Source organism: Alligator mississippiensis, chromosome 2 (assembly GCF_030867095.1).
Source record: "Alligator mississippiensis isolate rAllMis1 chromosome 2, rAllMis1, whole genome shotgun sequence".
In the NCBI taxonomy this organism is placed as follows: Eukaryota; Metazoa; Chordata; order Crocodylia; family Alligatoridae; genus Alligator; species Alligator mississippiensis.
This window is the reverse complement of record NC_081825.1, coordinates 285850709-285871657: the sequence shown is the minus strand read 5'-3', so window position 1 is coordinate 285871657 and position 20949 is coordinate 285850709. Positions and strand designations below refer to the sequence as shown.

Below are 20949 nucleotides of genomic sequence, written 5' to 3'. Positions count from 1 at the left end.
ATACTGTAATACTTCATAACCTAACATTATTTTATTAATATAATTGTTAGACCCTGACTCCATGTGGTGCCCAATGACTAGGGAGACAACGGTTTAATTACCCACAGATACTGTTACTCATTAGCCAGAGCAGAGCAGGGAGCAAACACCAGCACACACTGCTCACAATAACTTCAGAATGAAGACCGCTTCGGGCCAGCTCCCTCGCCGATAGAATACGGGGAGCCGCAATGAACAATAGTTTTCTCCCATATTTATATTCTTTGGCTTATACTCATTAACATTTATTCTACCCACACCCCTCCTATGTTCCACCCATTTTTCCTCCCATCTCAAGCTCCACCTCTGTTTACTGTTTGCTTCATTAGCATGCCTATGTACTTTACTCATTTACATATCTTTTTGCTATGAGCACACGTCTAAGACCTTGACTCCTGCTCCTCGGTCAATGGGCAGACTTTGACCAAAACCTGGAAGCTTCTGGAGCCTTCTTCACCAATCACCATTCACCTTTTTGCATATGTTCATCTCGGATTCTGTTACCAATTACATGTTGTTTTTCACATTCCAGTCTGTTTTTCTGTCTCAGGTTGTACCATCTTCCACCCTTTTTGGGCCCCTGTATCTTATCTCATTCCTCGCTGTAGCTGATTTACAGCACACAGACTAGCACAGATTTACTTGCTGCTTTTCCCTCAGAAAATGATTGACACAGTTAAAATGGTTACTCAACTTAAGCAAATGGCTGGCTTAGCATAAGCATCCATAAGCAAGATCTGGTTGCCTAAGCATCTTGCAGTATATTTTTAATATATCATTCTGCCTTGTGGTTAGCAGCTCTGCTAGGCCACAGGTCATGCCTATTATTCAGCTGCAAATCCAGCACTCCCTAATAATACAAATTATTGTCACCCTAACAATAAGTGCATTGTATTATATTATCATAATACTAGTATTATAAGAAAACTCCGCAGTATTTGATTGAAACACAAATGCTTTATAATCTGTAGTAGAGTTGGAGTATTGTAGCTATGATTCATAGATGCTAGGGTCGGAAGGGACCTCAACAGATCATCGAGTCCAACACCCTGCTCTGGGCAGGAAATAGTGCTGGGGTCAGATGCCTATCCAGGCTTCTCTTAAAAACCCCCAAGGTAGGGGAGAGTACCACCTCCCCAGAACTCCTTTCCAAATTTTGGCCACCCTTACCATGAAGAAGTTTTTCCTGATGTCTAGCCTAAATCTGCTCTCTGTCACTTTGTGACCATTGTTCCTTGTTACCCCAAGAGGCACCCTGGTGAACAGAGCATCTCCAATCCCTTGCTGCATCCTCCTAATGAATTTGTAGGTGGCCACAAGATCACCTCTCAGACATCTCTTGTGGAGGCTGAAGAGGTCCAGGTCCCTCAGTCTCTCCTCATAGGGCTTGTCCTGTAAGCCCCTAACCATATGAGTGGCCCTCCTCTGGACCCTCTCGAGTTTATCAACATCCTTCTTGAAGTACGGTGCCCAAAACTGGACGCAGTACTCCAACTAAGGTCTGACCAATGCCACAGAGAAGGGAAATATCACCTCCTTGGATCTATTTGTCATGCACACAGCGGCCACTGCACCATGCCGCCACCGCGCGCTGCTTTTCCATGGCAAGTCACACAAGTGGCTCCACAGGCTACTGACTGACCTCACACCCAGCCAGTCATGCATCGCACATCAGCCGCCTGTGGAGCCGCATGTGCGACTGGCCCTGGAAAAGTGGCATGTGGTGGCAGTGTGGAGTGGTGGATGGCAGCAGCTGCTGCTGCATGCAATCTTTTCCACCCCCCCACCCATGTCTGGATGGCCGGGTGGCACCTGTGTAGCCTGCAAAGGGGCTCCACTGCCCTCGCCCCCTCTCCTCCCCCCCCCCCCCGGCCCTGCTTCTAGGAGATGGCGATGTGAGGTGTTGGGTGGCGGTGCTGTGTCCCTGCCTGCCTGCATGTACCCCATAGAACCTTCCCAAGTACCCCTAGGGATACGTGTACCCCCAGTTGACAACCCCTGGTCTAAGGAATATATGAGAGAGAAGGGAACTTTGTGTCCAAAAGCCTGTCCAACATCTCTCCCAACTGTCCAACATCTCTCCCAACATCTCTCAATTTTATTGATCCAATAAAAGATATCACAACTCCCCATTCCTCCACTTTGCCTCTCGTTCAAATCTCTAGTCTTATTTCATGTTTACCTCATGAAAACTCAATCTTACTAAAAACTCAGTGCAATGAAACTGTAAGACAGAGTATCCTTTCTAGTGATTTTTCTCCTTCCATAAGTTTTCTGTGCAGCGTGTTTGATTGTTTAACCCCTGTATAACCAATGCAAGGGGACCACAATGTGGGAATGGTAAGAGAGAGAGAGATAGAAAGTATAGGCAATGTTTGTAGGATCAGATACTTCAGGGAAACAATGCTGTAAAGCTTTAAGTCTTTAAAGCAAACACTGTTTTAAGCTTAAGGGGAATATGGGGCTTAAATATCAAGTGGGTGGAGAGAGGACAGCCGGTGTGCATAAAAATCAGCTTAAATCCTCCTATGCAGGAGTACTGTAATAAAGCAAATAATACTTATGGGCAGAGCTCCTCAGTATAACCTGTTCAGCCTGGCTCTCCTGAGGCGATTACTGTGTAACAGCCAAATCCGCTGGATCTTAGAGTCCTTGGATGTCTGATCCATCTCCTCACCAGATTCCATGACAGGTGAGGTCAAAATAGCTCTTGGTGTGTGTCACAGCAGGGAATTCCCCAACCAGCAATAGACCAGTGACGTCAGGGTGGTGAAGCCTTGAAGGCAGCATCTCTGGCGCCTTTCAGCTCCCCGGGACCTGCCTGAAGGGCTGGCAGTGGTGCAGACAGGAAAACTCCAGGCACTGCATCCACCCTGGTTGGTCAGTGCATGCTGCCTGCAGATTGGTCGGCATGCTGGGGCATACATCACAAGTGCATGCCCCGCATCGGCAGAAGGGGAGGAGAGACCCAGGACCATAGCAGATGCAGTGTGAAGCCTGGCTACAGCATGCCCCAGCAGGGGTGAAACGAGCAGAAGAGGAGCCTACTCATCAGACTAGAGGCCCTGAGGAGCCTCAAACCCTAGGGACCCAAGCTCTGCAGGAGGTAGCAACCTGCACCATGAGCAAAGCCCCAGAGAGATGCCACCTTCCCCAGCAGGACCACGAGCAGCAACTGTGAGTTTGTTCTGGGAAGAGAGGTAGGGCGTGTTATTGCTTTGAGCTTGGCAATCCTTGTTGCGTTCAAGTTAAAGGTATGCCAGACTGGCCTCACTGGTCACTGATATTAAAAACTAAAAGAATTGAGTTGGGGGCTGAAGCACTAAGCCTGGGCTGGTAACCCTTAGAGGACTGAGAAAAGAAGGGGACATGGAGGGCTTCAGAGACAGCAAAGGGGTTGACATTGTTAGGCAAGGCCAAAGGAGGGAAAGACTCTGGGCATCCTGTGCAGAGCTCAGGCATGGACTGCCTAGCCAGTGGACTTCATAACATAGACTAATAGGAGATAGTAGTGGTCCTACAATTGACATGGAGTGTCGTCACCCCAGGGTGGCACAAACCCAGGTGTTACTAGGTGAGAGATTTTTTTGATAAAGCCAGAGTAGGCTTTTTGACTGGTCAAGGCTGTAAGCTGTAGCCGAGCACAGTTCATAGAGTGACTTCCTAGCTGCATGCATCATCATTCCACCAGATGACTGGTGGCTTGATGATCCTGTAAGATCTGGTTGGCACCTGGATGGGGTGTAAGGGGAGAAGGAGCGCGGGGGACCAGCAACTCAAGATATTTGTGAGAGCCAAATGTCAATAAATAAGAATCCTCCCTGTTTTCCTCTAAAGCAGCCCATGCAGAAGCAGAGATGCAGGTAGGGCTGCTATAATGGGTATGTGATCTCATTGTGACCTGATATTGAAATGGGGCACTCCTGGCTCCCACCAGCATTTAAATCGAGAGGTCATATCTACTCAGATAGCCCTGAAGCAATGAAGCATACACTGGAAAAAAGGCAAACACATCCTGGAGTGAAGCCAGGCAGTTTGGGTTAAATACTTGGAGAACTCCTCAAAAGGGAGCAGTTAGGAGTACAGCTCACTGAAAATCAGTGTTTCTCACTTGCCAGAAGTTTGGGGAGAAGTAAAGAGGCCTTCCCCTCCCTTCTCCTCCTCTTCCCTTCTTTCATTTTTCAAAATTTCTTTAATTTCACAGTTTCCAAAGAATTAGGCACAGGAACACACATCTGCCAGCTTTCTCAACTTCAAAATAGACCACCAGGCTGTTTTGCTCCAGGGCCAAGGACTCTGCTGTTTCTAGCATCCATGTGCCTGTGTCAGATGGGCTGGTGGAGTACTCCAGGGACCCACAGATTCTACCAATCCTGACCTTGGGGCAGATGCACCAGTATTGCTGGGAAGATTCCAGCCAGTCTGGCTAGATAGTAGACTCCTCAGAGAGCTGAAATTCAAAAAGAGGAAACGTGGTCATGGTACTAGGGAAGAGTATCACACAGGTACATAGAGAGAAAGTTAGAAAGGCCAAGGCATGATTTGAAACATTGGCAACGCGTAGAGGGTGCACATGCACCCCCTGAGACTGGCAGTGCACTCCCTATGAAAAGTGATGGCCACTCGCCACCCCACCCTCCGCCCCCCTCTCCCTCACTGCTGACACCACCAGCAGCATCTGTAGGCAGTCCCTGATTGCTACCGGTAGTGTCTGCAGGTGGTTGCCGACCACTGGTTGGCATTCACCACCCCCCTCCCCACCACAATGCCAACACTGCTGTGGCTGCCTGCAGGAGTTCCCCGCTGCCACGCCCCTGCCGCCAACACTGCCACCACCACCAGAGGACAGTTGCCATGCCCGCCCCAGCCTCCAGGGGCACACAGTGTTCTTGATTTGAAGTGCAGCTGGCAAGGGACATAAAAGACAATAAAGTGGGATTCTACAAGGGTGTCAACTACAGGAGGAAGACTGAGGAAACCATAGGTCTCTTATGGAATGCAGAAGGCAACCTTGTTACGGATGAGGTTGGAGGGGTTGGATGTATTTAAGTCGACAGGCCCTGATGATCTGCATCCTAGGGTACTTAGGGAATTAGCTGTAGTCATAGCGGAACCACTGGTGCCACTGTTTCAGCACTTGTGGCACTCAGGACAGGTCCCGGAGGACTGGAAAAGGGCCAATGTGGTCCCTATTTTCAAGAAGGGGAGTATAACAGGGAACCCTAGCCCTGTCACTAGACAGCAGACCCGTCCCCTTTAAGACAACTTTCTGGGCCCAGACTACTGGTGGGGAAGGGATTAAGGACTGGTCCCAGCCCACTAGTCAGCTGACCGAAAAGGGGCAAGATAAGAATCCAGGACAGAACGGCAGGAGTGGGGGGTTCAGCAGCTGAAGGGGAAGGCATGCCCCCGAGAGCTCCACAGAGAAGCTGGGTGAGCGGCCCAAAGGCGGGAACTATGAACCTGTGGAAAGATGGCAGCCTACCAAGGTTGGCTAGTGTGGGGGGACTGCCCGTGGTGGGGCAAATCCCATAAAATCCCACACGATGCGCCTTGGGGAAAAGGCGAGCAGGGGGTGCCTGAAAACCTCCGCCTCAGCATACCTGAATTGTCAATGAGCGAGGACAAGAGTGAAGATCCTGCCTGGTGAGTCTGGGGCTTAAGGGGGGAGGTGTGTAGCAGGGCACTAAGGCGCCTGCTACTCGTAAAGCAGAGATAATTACCCAGGTGCAGGTTGCTAGGGGCAACCAGGGCGAGCTAGTGACCCACACCTGCCAGCGGTCACCTGACCAGAAGGGGCAGGGCCTGGCTCACATTTAAACCCCAGGGCTGAGGCCAGGCAGGGGGTTCCCTGCCAACAGCTGGGGGGGAAGGAGCTCTCCCAGAGAAGAGGGGAGAGGCCTGACTGCAGGAGCAGCTTCTGTCACTGCTGAGGGATGGAGGATTCCCCGGTATGGCTTGAATTATGTTATAGCCAGGGGGGTGCTTGTGTTTTTTTTGCTATTTAAAAACCAGAGGTTTGGGTGAGGCTATTAGGGGACGGAGGAGGCCTCATGTTGGGGACCCACTCCAGAGTGGGAGCCCCGGCGCCAGAGAGAGCACAGCTTTGGGGGTACAGACCCCAGCACCAGTGAGGGCGCAGCTTTTGGGGGCATAGACCCCGGTGCCAGTGAGGCACAGTGAGACAGGGCTGCGGAAAGCCCGAGTGCCAGTAAGGACACAGTTTGGGACGACACAAACCCTGGTACTCGAGGGACGATTGTAAAAGGCCGGAGAGGCCTGGTGCACCTGGGGTGCGGGTATATTTTTGTTTTTGTTTGGACTGGTGGTGTTGCGCCCTGGTTTTGAGCTTGCAGCCCCCTTGCTGCGGGGCTGGAACCCGTGCCTCTGGGCAGGGAAGTGCTGTGTTCCAGAAGGGAGCAGGAAAGGGAGCCATGAGCCTCCAGGCACTGGAAGGAAAAGCTAGAGTCTTGGAGTCAAGCCCTGGTTGGTGGGTTTGGATGAGGAGGCCTAGCTAGAGGAAAAAAGGGGTCCAGCCATCCTAGGAGAGACCCCAATATACCCAGTATAATAGGCAGTCTCCCGCTTGCATAATAATTTCCATCAAGACATGGCAGGCGAGATTAGGACAGGACAGAAGGATTCCAAGAGGGCTCCAAGGGCACCCCACGCAAGGCGCGGATGACCGAGAAGATGGCACTGGGGAGGTCAACCTGTTACAGGGAGGAAGGAGGAACCAGGTAACTATAGGTCAGTTAGCCTTACCTGTATCCTTGGCAGGACCTTTAAGAAAATTAAGGATCACATTTGTGGGGGACCAGTGGGTTAAATAATGCTAAGGGGCAACCAGCATGGGTTCGTGTCAGGCAGATCCTGCCTGCTTAACCTGGGTTTTTTTCATGACCAGGTCACAAATTGCTTGGATGAAAGAATAGAGATAGATGTTATTTACTTAGATTTTAAAAATGGCTTGACATAGTGTTGCACCTAGGGAGGAAAAATTATCAACACTCCTACAGCCTGGGAGGTGCCACTCTAAGTAGCACAACTGCAGAAAGGGATCTCTGAGTCGTAGTGAGGCACCAATGTGATGAAGTAATAAGTAAAGCTAACCTCACTCTTTCTTGCATGAGACCAACACTTGTCCTTAGACCAACACAGCTACAACCTAAACCCCTTTGACACAGTGTTGCACGCAATTCTTATAAATAAACTAAACAGTTGCAATATAGATTATTACACAGTCCAATGGGTGGAAAATTGGCTTATGGAACTCACCCAGAGAGTGGTGGTGGATGGGTTGGTTTCTACCTGGAGAGATGTGGGCAATGGAGTCCACCAAGGCTCTGTCCTGGGACCAGTACTATTCAATAATCTTCATTAATGACTTGGATGAGGGAGTAGAAAGCACCCTGTCCAAGTTTGCAGACTACACCAAACTATGGAGGAGGTACACAAACTAGAGGACAGGGAGCGAATCCAGGTGGATTTGGACAGGCTGGGGAAGTGGGCAGAACAGAATAGGATGCAGTTTAACAAAGATAAGTGCCATGTGTTGCACCTAGGGAGGAAAAATCATCAACACTCCTACAGCCTGGGAGGTGCCACTCTAAGTAGCACAACTGCAGAAAGGGATCTCTGAGTCGTAGTGAGTCACCAATGTGATGAAGGAATAAGTAAAGCTAACCTCACTCTTTCTTGCATAAGTAGGTGCATCACAAAAAAGGTCTAGTAAGCAGACGATACCTTCCCTCTATGCAGCATTGGTCAGACCACAGCTGGAGTACTGCATATTTTGGGCACCGCACTTCAAGAGCAATGTGGATAACCTGGAAAGGGTTCAGAAGAGGGACACCCATCTGGTTAAAGGCCTACAGAAAAAACCCTACAAGGACCAACTGAGGGACCCGAATCTTTTCAGCCTCCACAAAAGAAGGTTGAGAGGTGATCTTGTGGCCATCTACAAACTCATCGCGGGGGGGATAGCAGGAAATAGGGGATATGATGTGCCCATTGGGGGCACCCATCGGGGTAACTAGAAACAATGGCCACAAACTGAAAGAGAGCAAATCTAGATTGGACATCGGGAAAAAATTCTTTACAATGAGGGTTGCCAAAATATGGAATATGCTTCCAAGGGAGGTGGTGCTGTCCCCTTCCTTGGAGGTATTTAAGAGGAGATTGGACAAACACCAGACTGGGTGTGCCAGTTTTATTCAAATTATTGTAATCAATATGATTTATTTTGCATTTGTAATTTGGACCAGTAATTTTATTAGCTGTCCCATGGCAAGAGGAATAATGCATCTAGGTCTTTAGGAAAAAGGGTTATTTTAACAAGTGACTTGAAACAGAGGGGCTGCACTGCTAACATAATATCTGCTACCATGCATAGCTCATCTTACTCCCACCTGGTTTTAGTTCATCCAGTATAGCCTTGGTAGTAGCAAGGGGTGGCACAGAGTTAATGCACTAGCCTGTTACCACTAGTAATGTCAGCTCCAATCTGCCTGAGGTCTCACATGGAAATGAATGTGGTTGTCCCAGTTGATTCCTTAGGGGACATCTAGCAGCTAATTTTCATGAAATCTTTTATTTTGCATTATGAAAAAAACTGTGTAAACTCCTTTGGTAGAGGAGATTCTGCTTAAATTCTCTTTGTTTTTCTTAACAGGGCATTCTTATTGCTCTTGGTTCTGTCTCAGGGAGATGCATTCCCATCCCCGACTTTTTCAAACACGAGTGAGAGTGGATCAGAAACCTGTGAGGTGAACAAAGAGCCAAGTTAGAAGGAAAAGGTCAGCAGCACAAACACATCATATTGCAACAAAAAAACCCAGGTGAGAAAAGATTAAGCTATATAAATATTTAATGAGCTATAATTAGGGCTAACATGGCCCAGGTCCCAAGGTTCATTATTAAACACCCACACAGTTGAAAAGTAACTAATTGTGACCTTTGAAAATTCTCTTCTTTGCTTGCGTTTTTGACTGAGCATTTTTCACCCTCAATGATATTTGCGGACACCGCGGATGAAATTCTGGTCCTGCTGCAGTCAGTGGGATTTGGCCACTGATTTCAGTAGGTCCAGGATTTCACTTAATGTGTTTTCTGAACAAACAGGTGTTGGTAGCACTAAAGGGCTTGATGGTGACTCTTGCCAGTGTGTGTATTCTGGGGTGGAAAGAGCTCACAGAGGCTTCATTGGGTGGAGAGATGGAAGCTGCTGGTACAACAGTGTTGCAGCTGCCCCCATGCCCTGTGTTCACATTTAATTAGTGTGCAGCTTAGAGGGCTTCACAGCTGTCAGATGCCCACTTCTTACAGCTGCTAACCACCCACTTCTACCTCTGACTAGCCAGGGGACTATACCCCAGCTTACCAACTCCAGCAAGGCCATGGCGCACACACGTTTGTCACTTTCAGGCTCTGTTCCTGTAACTTATCTCAAGGAATGAAACTTCATAATCCATAAAAGCTCCACTTGGTACAAAGCACAGCATCCTCTCTGCTTAGCAACGCAGGTTTCCATGAACACATCACGCCACTGTTCCATTCTCTGTGCTGGCGCACCATTCAGTACTGAATCCAATTCAAGGTCTCTGTCCTAATAAGTCACAGCCATACATGGAGCTGGCCCCAGCTCCCTTTATGCAGCCATGACCTTCTCCCATGGCTACACTCTCCTGTCACAATAGTGCTGTGGGCCAGTGAGGGAGGTTTGTGAGGTCTGGAGGGAATTTTTTTTCATGGGACAGGACTGCAGAATTCATTCCCCTAAGAAATGAAAATAGCCACATCAAAATGGGAAAAATAGCTAGCCAGCAAACAAAAAATCCCAACCCCAGAATCAGACTGAGCTATGAGGAGGTACATGAACCTCTCTAGGACTCATGGAATTATACCCTTCAGTAGAGTGGGTTGGGAATTTTCCAGTAAAGTGGGAATTTACTAGTTGAGATTGGGAAAGGGTTTTTGAGGGGGTCAAGGATGCAATTTCTGGTGAAAAATGAAGGGACTGGGAGGAGGAGGAAAAAAGAGACAGACAGACAAATTCCAGGATGGATGGATCCCAGAATAGACCATAGCCTGGGTTGTTAGGGTGCTGAACTAGGATGTGGGAGTTTGCAGTTTGAGGCCTAGTTCTACCTCATAAGCATTTAAAAAGGTTTCCAGGGATTGAGAGGAGAGAGGAGGAACTGTTTGCTGCCCAGCTCAAATTTACAGCTATTTTAATTGGGTCTTAATCTTGCAATCTCTACTCAGGCAAAACTCCCACAGCACTGACTTTAGTAGGAGTGCAGATTGCAGGATCAGGTCCATAGTGTTTTGGAAAAGATGAATAATAATCAGTATGTGCAGAAATACTGCAGTTTGTAACTCAAAGAACACTTTAAATCTGCTTAGCAATTAGTAACGCCCACAGTAGCACACTGTGTAAAGCTGCAGTATGAGACAAATCCACTTATCCATTAACTGTGGTTCCAGAATCTGTCTAATGCCAACTTGCAATCAAGAAAAGGGGGGGGAGAAAACAATATTTGGGTTAATATAAAAGAAAAGAGGTTCCTTTAGATGGAAGATGCTGCTTTATCCCTTTTAATTTTATTTTCACAGCTATTACTACCCGGATGGGCCTTAACCCCAGTCATTGCTTTGCTGTCTCTGCTGACAGTTGTGCTTCCTCTTAGATCTAAATGTCTTTCAATACTGACAACTTTCTTTCACCAGATGCATTAGTGCCTGTGAAAGCCAGCACAAATCTCATGAAGATGGTATTTGGTGAATTATGTTATTTTTCTAAAGTAAAAATCTCAATGCCTCTTTGATGAGCTGATGTCTTTCTCTCCCTGCCAGCCTTTCAGCATTCTATTAGTCACATATTGCTTATTAATGTGAGACCAGTTTGATCAGTTAGTTAACATTTTATGTAGCCTCTGCTTGAAAAAAAACCCCTTGGTTGTGCAAAATTGCCATTGATTGTTCCATTCTGCCATTCATGGATCATATAAAACCCCTTTCAAGGGCCTTTTAGTTTTGTATCCCCCCATGAATCTTTTTACTGCCTGCTGATCTGCTAGAGACCAGAACAGTTCCAAGTGCCATACTCTATTGTTTTATTAGTACTTATTTAGAATTAACAATAGGCTCTGTGCTGTTTAAGACACAAAGAAAAAAAGGCTGTGGGCCAGTGTGTCAGCTGGCGTAAACAGGCTTAACTCCACTAAAATTAATCAAGCTCTTTGGATTTGCAGCAGCTGAGGAGTTGGCCCAAACTGTGCTGATGAGCTTGCACTCTACAGAAGGCAAATGTAGCTGGGGGAGGGGAAGGAACAGGGAGTCACTGGATATGTTTGGTAATTATTGTAATGAATGTGCATTTCTGGGGCCGCAAGCTGGGGTGAGCACTGGAGAAAGGTCTGAGTAAAGGAAAGGTACTGGTTTTGCCAGCTAGGAGTGGGGAGGTGCACCAAGCAAAGGGCTCAAACATAGGAAAGGACCTGAGCTACCATGGAACTAGCTGAAAGTAGCAAAAGGAGACCTGGCAGTGTATTGTGTCCAATAGACAGATCGATAGGAGATGAGCATCTCATAGCACTGAGACAGGCAAGCAAGACAAAGATCCCTGGGGACCTGTCCTGAAAATTAGTATTTACAAGTACCTAATCCCTGCCCCTTAAGTATAATTTTCAATCTGTTCTGTCACCTTTCCTTGTTTCTATTCAAGGTTCTTGTTAAAAAAGAAAGGAGCAAGTGAGAGGCAGCTATTTGAGGATGACTAGTGAAGGGGTTGAGACATGGCTCAGTGACACTTGTAAGGTATGAGATCTTTCCAATGACCAGAACTAAAACCACAGGGCCAGGCCATGTTTGAGGGCCCTTCATGAGGGTGGAGGGTAAGAAATGTTTTCCTCCAGTCTGCACAGAGCAAATGGAACTGCTACTGCAGCCTCTTTGATCTGTCCTCCTCCGAGTGGGTGATCCACTGCAGGGACTGCTGGACCAATCTGAACAATCACTGATGTCCTTGCATAGTCTCCCTCCTTCCCCACCCCAGCCCCAAATTCTCCTACATAATGGGACATGATAGCTTTCTCCCCTCTGCTCCCCCATCAATTTATTGTTGAAAAGATACAAGACAGTCACAAATGGATTGGTGAAGGAACCACACAAAAGTCTGAGCTGTAATCTGAGATGACAACAGGCAGTTTACAAATTAATTCTTTAGCAGTGGCTTGTCCAAAGTGACTCAAGTTCTGAAGTTGGCACCTGAATAGAACAAGCTGCTCAGAGCAGCTTTTTACAGAGAATATGAAAGGACCTCTGACATGCTGGAAATAGAAGTACAGTTTGAAACACTAAAAGAGGGAGGACTGTAAGCTATCTTGAAACATCTACATGAATAGCACAATGACATTTAAGCCTGACAAGGCAAGTGAAGAGATCAAGTTGATTGGGGAACTAGACAAAAGTGCCAGCATCTCAGTGTAAGTTTTTTGTCTCACTCCTGAAGGTGTTCAAAAACCTTGAATAGGGGAGAAAAGAGGGGAAAAACAAATTTCACAGTAAACAGAGAACCCCCTAAAGATTTTGAAACAAAGATCAAAGACTCACAGAAGGAGAGATTCAAAGCTGGGGGTGGCATGGAAATGAGAGGATATACATCTGCTTGGATTGGGGAATCCAGGTTATACGAAAGCAGGAGAACTGGATGAATACAAATCAAAAGTGGAAAAAGAATGCTTAGAAGGCTTCACAGGACAATAGAGGATGGGCCTTCTCTTACTGACATTATGACAAATATCAGTCCCAAATTTTGGTTATGGGGTGGTGGAGAGAAAATCATAAATGTATAAAACGTAATGCAACTAGAATCAGTGTCCAGGCAACATTTTAAAGTTTGGAAGAATTTACCTACAGTACTGGAAACTCAAACACAGTGATGCACGAGAACAGGAAACCAACTCTGACTGCAAATAGAAAGTGAAATTTAGTCTGCTTTTACTGTACAAGGTGAGAGAAGTATGAAAACTACACAGGATATGGACTGAAATAGGACACGAGGCATATAAGCAAGTTAAACTTTTAAACTTTTCCATCTTAATTTCAGGGATTATGAAACTTTGCATTGAAATTTGATCAGAGTCCCTGGACCAATATGTCTACTCTTCCAAAAAGTGTCACAGGGGCATTGATGATCCCAAGCTATCAGTTTCTTGACTTGATCTCTCCTTTACCTTTCTCTAGCTACAGTGCCCTTTAACACTGTGTCAGCTCCTGTGCTGAACTGGAGAGAAGTACACACCAAATGAATTAAGAATAGCATTTCCTGTGGCACACTTGCATTTTCCTTGAAGGTCTCCCATCCATGCCATGAGGAATCCTTATCAAGCTAATCTTAGAACAGCTAACAAGATCACAGCACACAGTGATAATCAATTGAAATCAGTCTTCTGTAAAAGAAAACACCAGCTCATTAACCTCTGTAACCCTGGCCTTGGTCAGGTGGCAGAAGCCTGGAAATAGAAGTTAATACCCCTATTGTATGACACGGGTCAATGTGCAGTCACTCCAATGGTTACATTTGCTTATTGAAGTAGTTAGTCTGACCCTGTGCTTTTAGCACTGGTAATTTGCAAGATACACCTAGCTACTGTCACTGATCCAAGGCTGCGTATAACAAACATGTTGTGTTTTATTGTTATATGTTGTGAAGGCCTTAGTCAAGAATCAGACCCCTCTAGTGCTTGGCACTTAAGACCCTTATAATAAAAAGACAGCCCCTACCCCCAAATGTTATTTTCAATGTATTTTCACTTGACCCACATTTTTGTGGCAGATTCCTTAAAAAAGAAACAAAATGGGAGACAGCTGTTTGATGAGTAGTGAGGGGTTTGGAGTATAAACAGCAGTCTTAGCTGAGAAGGATTAATGAACAGAATGCAAGTGAGGTGGCCAGAGGTGTTAAATAAATGTAGTCCATCAGAGTGTTGCCAAAATAACAGAATTAATCACATTGCTATCATCACCACATGTGTGCAATGAATAGCGTTAACCAGCACTGAATGGAAGCATATTAGCTCCAGGAGAATTATTCATGCATAGCAGGTGTTTTCCCAATCCTCATCTGTGGAAGGAGCGATTGCAAACAGTAATTGGTGTCCAGTCTAACTCTAGCCAGGAGCTATAGTCCCTGCTGGACTGAATTAATCTTCCAAATTGCCATGCTGGTCTACAGCACATTTTTCAACATGATGATCTTCTACTTATTATTATTTTCTGTACTCAGTGAATTATCTAGATTAATAGCAGCCTTAGTAGGAGAGATAAAGAACATGAGGGAGAGCTGGTAACTCATTGAACTTTTGAACTATCTCCTATTCACCTCACAGTGAGCTGAAATATTATGATGTACTATTTATTTAACCTTAGCCCTGTTTCTGTCACTGTACATTAAGGAACTACAGGAGGATAACAGCAAAATAAGCCCCGGATACTGTTCCTCAAGTACCTGCTAGAAAAAGCCAAGTGAAAAATCTTGCTTTAAATAACACAGGGTTTTCCTTTCATATATGTAAGAAATGCTGATTTCATTTGTCCCCCACAAATGCAACCTAATCATAGCCTAAGACCTTGTTAAGCACTCTTGATCCTAAGAAATTAAGTTCCCTATGCTCCCACTGACTACACAAGAAATCCTGAGCACATTGTGGGATCAGACCTATATATACTGATGTTCTTCCTGCTATTTAAGTAAACAACGTATTTCCTGTAGACTCCAGTGGGAGTGGGATTGGACACAGTCAGTAGCCGTGCCCTACTGGGCATAAATCTGTAAAGTGCTGAGCACTCAGGCTATGATGTAGCCAGCATGTAAGCATATGCTTAAATCTACACATGTGAAAAGTCACATTTACATCAGTAGAATCCCTCACATGCCTAACTCCTAAGCATGCACTTAATTTCTTCACTAGATTAGAGCGGGCTCAAAGATGGATCACTTTACAAAACCAAATCAGTAGATCCCAAATACACTCCCAATGAAGTCAATGAAAATGCTCCCTCTCATTGACTTCAGTGGGATGTGAAAAAGCATCTGAAATCTTTACTGCTAATCTAGGACCTGGATAGCACCTTCTCCTCCCAAAGCCACTGTCATCATAGTGTCTTGATTATTCCATATAGAGGGGGGACCAAATTAGCTTCCCAGCAGAGGTTCTTATAGTCCTAGCAGTTCTATGATAAACAGGCCTACACAAGACATTAACTGCGCAGTAACTTGTCACTAGTGCACAGTAGCATTGCATGGAATGAAGAGTGTTATGATGCTACTGCACAGTCATAACAAGGTACTGCACAGTAGTAATGAGCTACTGCACAGTAAGCATCACCAAGAAGCTGTTTTGGGACACTACTGCACAGTAATACTGGTTACTGAGCAATCATTTAGTACTTGTGTACGCAAGTACTAAATGACTGCACAGTAACAACTGCGCAGTCAGCATCTCGTGTAGATGTGGCCACAGTGTATAAGAATGTGCTGGCTAAAATGGTGTTTTTTCTAGCATGAAGTCCAGCTGTTAGGCTATGACTGTGGTGGAACATCGGCACATCTGCGATCAGTTCCACAGCCTGATACAATTAAAACATGCTGTTGCTACTTAACACTGAAAATGTTTCTGTTATTATGTCTCTTTACAGCCTAAACATAATTATATTGAGCATTACAGAAAGCAGAAATAAGAACTTTCAAATGAAGATTGACAGGATATATGGATACATTTTCAGTGACCAGGACCACACATTAATTTGACTTTGCCATAAATTACACGCAGAATAGATCCCTGGCATAAACTCAGAGAATTATGACTTATTTAATTTGGTTCTAAATACTGTATGGCTGAAAATCAGAGTTCACTGGAACCATTTACACTAAGTCTGAATTTGGCTTTCCTGGACACCTCTGCTCAGTATGCAACTTGCACTGATTCTAGTAGTGCTGCACCAGGGTTGAATTTGGCCCTACATCTGTTTCTAATCATTCCATTTGTTGTAAGACATCTGGCCCTGATTCTGTCATGTGCAGCACAAGGGTGGACATCTGTGCCCATGTAAAGCCCCACCATCATCTACCTGCTAGCTGTAAATGCAGGACAGAGTCAGCTCTTCTGTACACTTCCTGTACAGCAACTATTTTGTGCGGCCAGAATGTTTCTTCTAATCTTCAGAATGTTGCCACAGACGTGGAAATGTTTAACTTACTTTGAGCTCCCTCTTGTGGATCTTATCAAACAGTTAAATTATTGTTGTGCCATTTTGCTGAAGTGTACACTAGTGATGCAACTCTTGTCTTCCCACCCATTACCATTAGGGCCTGAGCCAGAGCTCCATAATGTTAACACGAGTCAAATGACCCTTCTCTGACCCTTAGTGACCCTTCTCTGTTCATCTTCTTTGCTTGTCCAGTCAAAAAGCTTGTGGTTCCTCTCCGGTTCCTTTATCTGAGCTTTCAAAGACTGAAGTGCTTTCCTTTTGGGAAAGGGGATCACCTTTAAATACAGACTCTTCTGCCCTATTTCTTTGGACACCTTTATCTCACTAACCATGCCTTAGCATCATTATTGATTTACCTTCTCCTATTCTGCTTTTCCCATCTCTTCTGTAGCTCAATCTGCCCGTCCATTTGCTGAAAGCCGTTGTCTCTACTGCACCTCTGCTTCAGTCTTCACCTCTTTATTATCTTCTTGCTTTGCCTTTTGGAGCTCTTTTTTTCTCTGGCCTCCCCAAGTATAAGAACAGGCAGGAACACATCAGAATAAACTCACAAAAATATAAAGGACAGAGATTCAGGAATACCACTAGGGGCACATTTTTCACAGAACTACCACTCCCTCTCTGACCTTAAATTTCTCATGCTCAAAGGAAATTTACAAAATATCTCCAGAAGATGGGTCTGGGAACATAAATCCATAACTCTACTAGATAATAAAAAGCATGGACTTAATACAGACACTGGATTTATGGCTCATTACTACCTAACAAATACTGATCTCCCTGCAATTCACAGGTCACATCTACACAAGACAGTTTACTGTGAAGAAGACTAATTTAATGCACAGTAAAGCATCGCTATCTACATATGCATGGCAATTAGGGTGCAGTAAACTAATTCTCTGTGCTGCTGGATTGTCCCGTGGTATCTGGCAATGCAGTAAATTAGTCTACTTCACCTTAATTGCCACACACATGTTTATGATGATGCAGGGATTAGTTTAGTCTGGCTCAAATTGAACCAGAGTATATTCAGTCACATTAATTGCACATGTAGACATGCCCAGTGGTAATAAATAGGTAATAATTATAAAGGGTTTCACTCTGCCACTAACTAGATTTTACTTTTTACTGCATGTCTTTTGTCTTATAATTGTCTTATGATACACATTATAAGACAATCATAAGACAAAAGAAAGAAGTGTCATCCATATGGGCACCAATGATACTGCCAGGGGAGACCCTGAGCATGTCAAAAATGACTACAGGGCTCTAGGTACAAGGGTGAGAGGGTCTGGGGCTCAGGTTGTGTTCTTGTCAATCCTTCCGGTCAAAGGAAAGGGCCTGGAAAAAAGCAGGTGCATCCTGCAGATCAACACCTGACTGCACAGGTGGTGTCACCAGCAGGGCTTTGGTTTGTTCGACCATGGGATTTTCTTCAAAGAAGAAGGATTGCTGGGAAAAGATGGAATCCACCTAATGAAGAGAGGGAAGAGCGTCTTTGCGGACAGACTTGCTAACCTAGTGAGGAGGGCTTTAAACTAGGTTCACTGGAGGATGGAGACCAAAGCCCTGAGATAAGTAGGAAAGCGGGAGACTTGGAGGGAGAGCAAGCAGGAGGGGGCAACAGGGAAGGTCCTCTCACACTTCCTGAGAAACTAAGGCAATCAACTGGTTACCTCCAGTACACAAACGCACGGAGCCTGGGAAACAAGCAGGAAGAAGCGGAAGTCCTCGCACAGTCACGGAGTTATGACGTGATTGGAATAACAGAGACTCGGTGGGAGCTCAATTGACTGGAGTACTGTCATGGATGGGTACAAACAGTTCAGGAAGGACAGGCAGGGGAGAGGAGGAGTAGGAGTTGCACTATATGATTGGTCAGAGCTCCACTATGAAGCTGGAGATAGGCCTGTTGAGAATCTCTGGGTTAGGGTCAGAGGGAAGAGCAACAAGTGTGATGTCATGGTGGGGGTCTGCTGTAGACCACCAGACCAGGGAGAAGTGGTGGATGAGGCTTTCTTCAAACACCTAGTGGAATTTCCCAAATGCAGGCCCAGGTTTTCATAGGGGATTTCAATCACCCTGACATCTGCTAGGAGGGCAAGACAGCAGTGCATGGGCAATCCAGAAAGTTTTTGGAGGGTGTTGGGGACAACTTCCTGGTGCAAGTGTTGGACTGGGCAACTAGGGGCTGTGCTCTTCTTGACCTGCTGCTCACAATCAGGGAAGATCTGGTGGGGAATGTAGTATATATAGTGGATGGCAACTTGGACAGCAGTGACCCTGAGTTGATTAGGTTCAGGATCCTGAGGAAAGGAAGGAAGGATGGAGAGAAGCAGAGTAAGAGCCCTGGACTTCAGAAAAGCAGACATCAACTCACTCAGGGAAGTCATGGGCAGGATCCCCTAGAAAGCCAGTCTGAGGGGGAGAGGAGTCCAGGAGAGCTGGCAGTACTTTAAAGAAGCCTTCTGAGGGCACAGGAACAAACCATCCCGATGCTCAGGAAAACTAGCAAGTATGGCAGAAGACCAGCTTGGCTTAGCAGGGAACTCTTCAGTAAACTAAATCACAGAAAGGAAGCTTATAAGAAGTAGAAACATGGACAAATAATTAGGGAAAAATAGAAGAGCATTGCTTGGGCATGCAGGGATGAAATCAAGAAGGCCAAAGCACAATTGGAGTTGCAGCTAACAAGGGATGTGAAGGGTAACAAGAAGGATTTCTACGAGCATGTCTGTAGCAAGAGGAGGATCAGGGAAAGTGTGGGTCCCTTACTAAATGGGGGAGGCAGCCTTGTGACAGAGGATGCAGAAAAGTTTGAAGTGCTCAATGCCTTTTTTGTCTCAGTCTTCATGGGTAAGGACAGCTCCCAGACTACTGAACCAGGCAGCACAGTTTGGGGAGGAGGTGAGCAGCCAACAGTGGTGAAAGAACAAGTTAGAGACTACTTCGAAAAGCTGGATGTGTACAAGTTCATGGGGCCAAATGGGATGCATCTGAGGGTGCTGAGGGAGTTGGCTAATGAGATTACAGAGCCACTGGTCATCCTCTTTGAAAACTCATGGTGATCAGGAGAGGTCCTGGATGATTGGAAAAGGGCAAACATAGTGCCCATATTTAAGAAGGGGAAGAAGGAAGATCCAGGGAACTACAGACTAGTCAGTCTCACCTCCATCCCTGAAAAAATCATGGAGCAGATCCTCAAGGAATCCATTCCTAAGCACTTGGAGGAGAAAAAGGAACAGTCAGCATGGATTCACCAGGGGCAAGTCATGAATGACCAACCTGATTGCTTTTCATGACAAAGTGATTGGCTCTGTGGATGTGGGGAGACGGGTGGATGTTGTATACCTTGATTCTACCAAGGCTTTTGATACAATCTCCCACAACATTCTCGCAGGCCAGCTAAGGAAGTCTGGGCTGGATGAATGGACTGTACAGTGGGTAGAAAACTGGCTGGAGCATTGGGCTCAGATAGTAGTCAGTGGATCGATGGCTAATTGGCAACCAGTATCAAGTGGAGTGCCCCAGGGGTTGATCCTGGGGGCAGTTTTGTTCAATGTCTTCATCAGCGATCTAGAAGATGACATAGAGTCAGCAAGACTGCAGCTGATACCAAGCTGTGCAGAGTAGTAGATACAATGGAGAGCACTGCTAGGATTCAGAGTGACCTATAAAAATTGGAGGACTGGGCCAAAAGGAATCTTATGAGGTTCAACAAGGACAAGTACAAAGTCCTGCATTTAGGACTGAACAATCCCACACATCAGTACAGGCTGGGCTCTGATTTGTTGCCCTGTGGGGTCAGGCCAACTCTCAGGATCTCAATATTGCACTGTTAGACAAGAAGGTGTGACACAATTGCACATATACAAACACACAACTCTATTAGGTGCGTACATACACACACACACTACCAGCTCAGGTACATACACATCCAAACCAGCCTAGGCACATGCATGCCTAGCACCAAGTCAAGCACATACACACTACACATTAAAAATTAGTCAAAAATCAATTGTCAATACCTGCACACTCAGTACACATACACAGATCACTAATTCGTATATCATGCACACAATGATAGATAGATAGATAGATAGATAGATAGATAGATAGATAGATAGATAGATAGATAGATAGATAGATAGATAGATACACACGCACACACACTCACCAGTTCACACACATACAGCCCACCTACACATAGGTAAGTTCCTAACGTGGATGGCATGGTATATATTTGTGCACTTGGGGTACCTGGGATACTTGGGGGAAGGTTAAGGTGAGAGAGAGTGAGTTAAAGTGTAGAGAGTGAAAGTTGCCAGAACTAAAATTAGAACCAGTGGACTAGAGCAAAGCTGGCTGAGGAACTGAGGTTTGGGATTACTTAAAGTAGATTGGGGCTGGAAACTGAAGCAGGCAGTTGAGATATTGGGGGTGGGGGGGCAGGGCAGATAAGTGGTGGCAAGGAGGAGGCAGCCAGGAAAGAGAGAGAGAGAGGCAGAAACCTGGGAGCTTGGGGCTGGAAACAGGCTGACAGCTTAGAGACTGGGGGGGCAGATAAGTGGTGGCAAGGAGGAAACAGTCAGGAAACAGACAAAAACCCAACTCGGGGCTTCAAAATAACAGGTT

The 20949-nt window shown here is 45.8% G+C and overlaps 1 long non-coding RNA gene across 1 annotated transcript in view; it reads left to right on the top strand.

Annotated features, from left to right (window-relative positions):
• Positions 1-2499: 2499 nt before the first annotated feature.
• Positions 2500-20949, top strand: part of LOC132243301 (uncharacterized) — a 31000-nt gene continuing 12550 nt past the window's right edge. The window contains exons 1-2 of the long non-coding RNA XR_002088406.2: positions 2500-7983; positions 8714-8879. This is a non-coding gene — a long non-coding RNA (uncharacterized LOC132243301). The remainder of the gene's footprint in view (positions 7984-8713; positions 8880-20949) is intronic.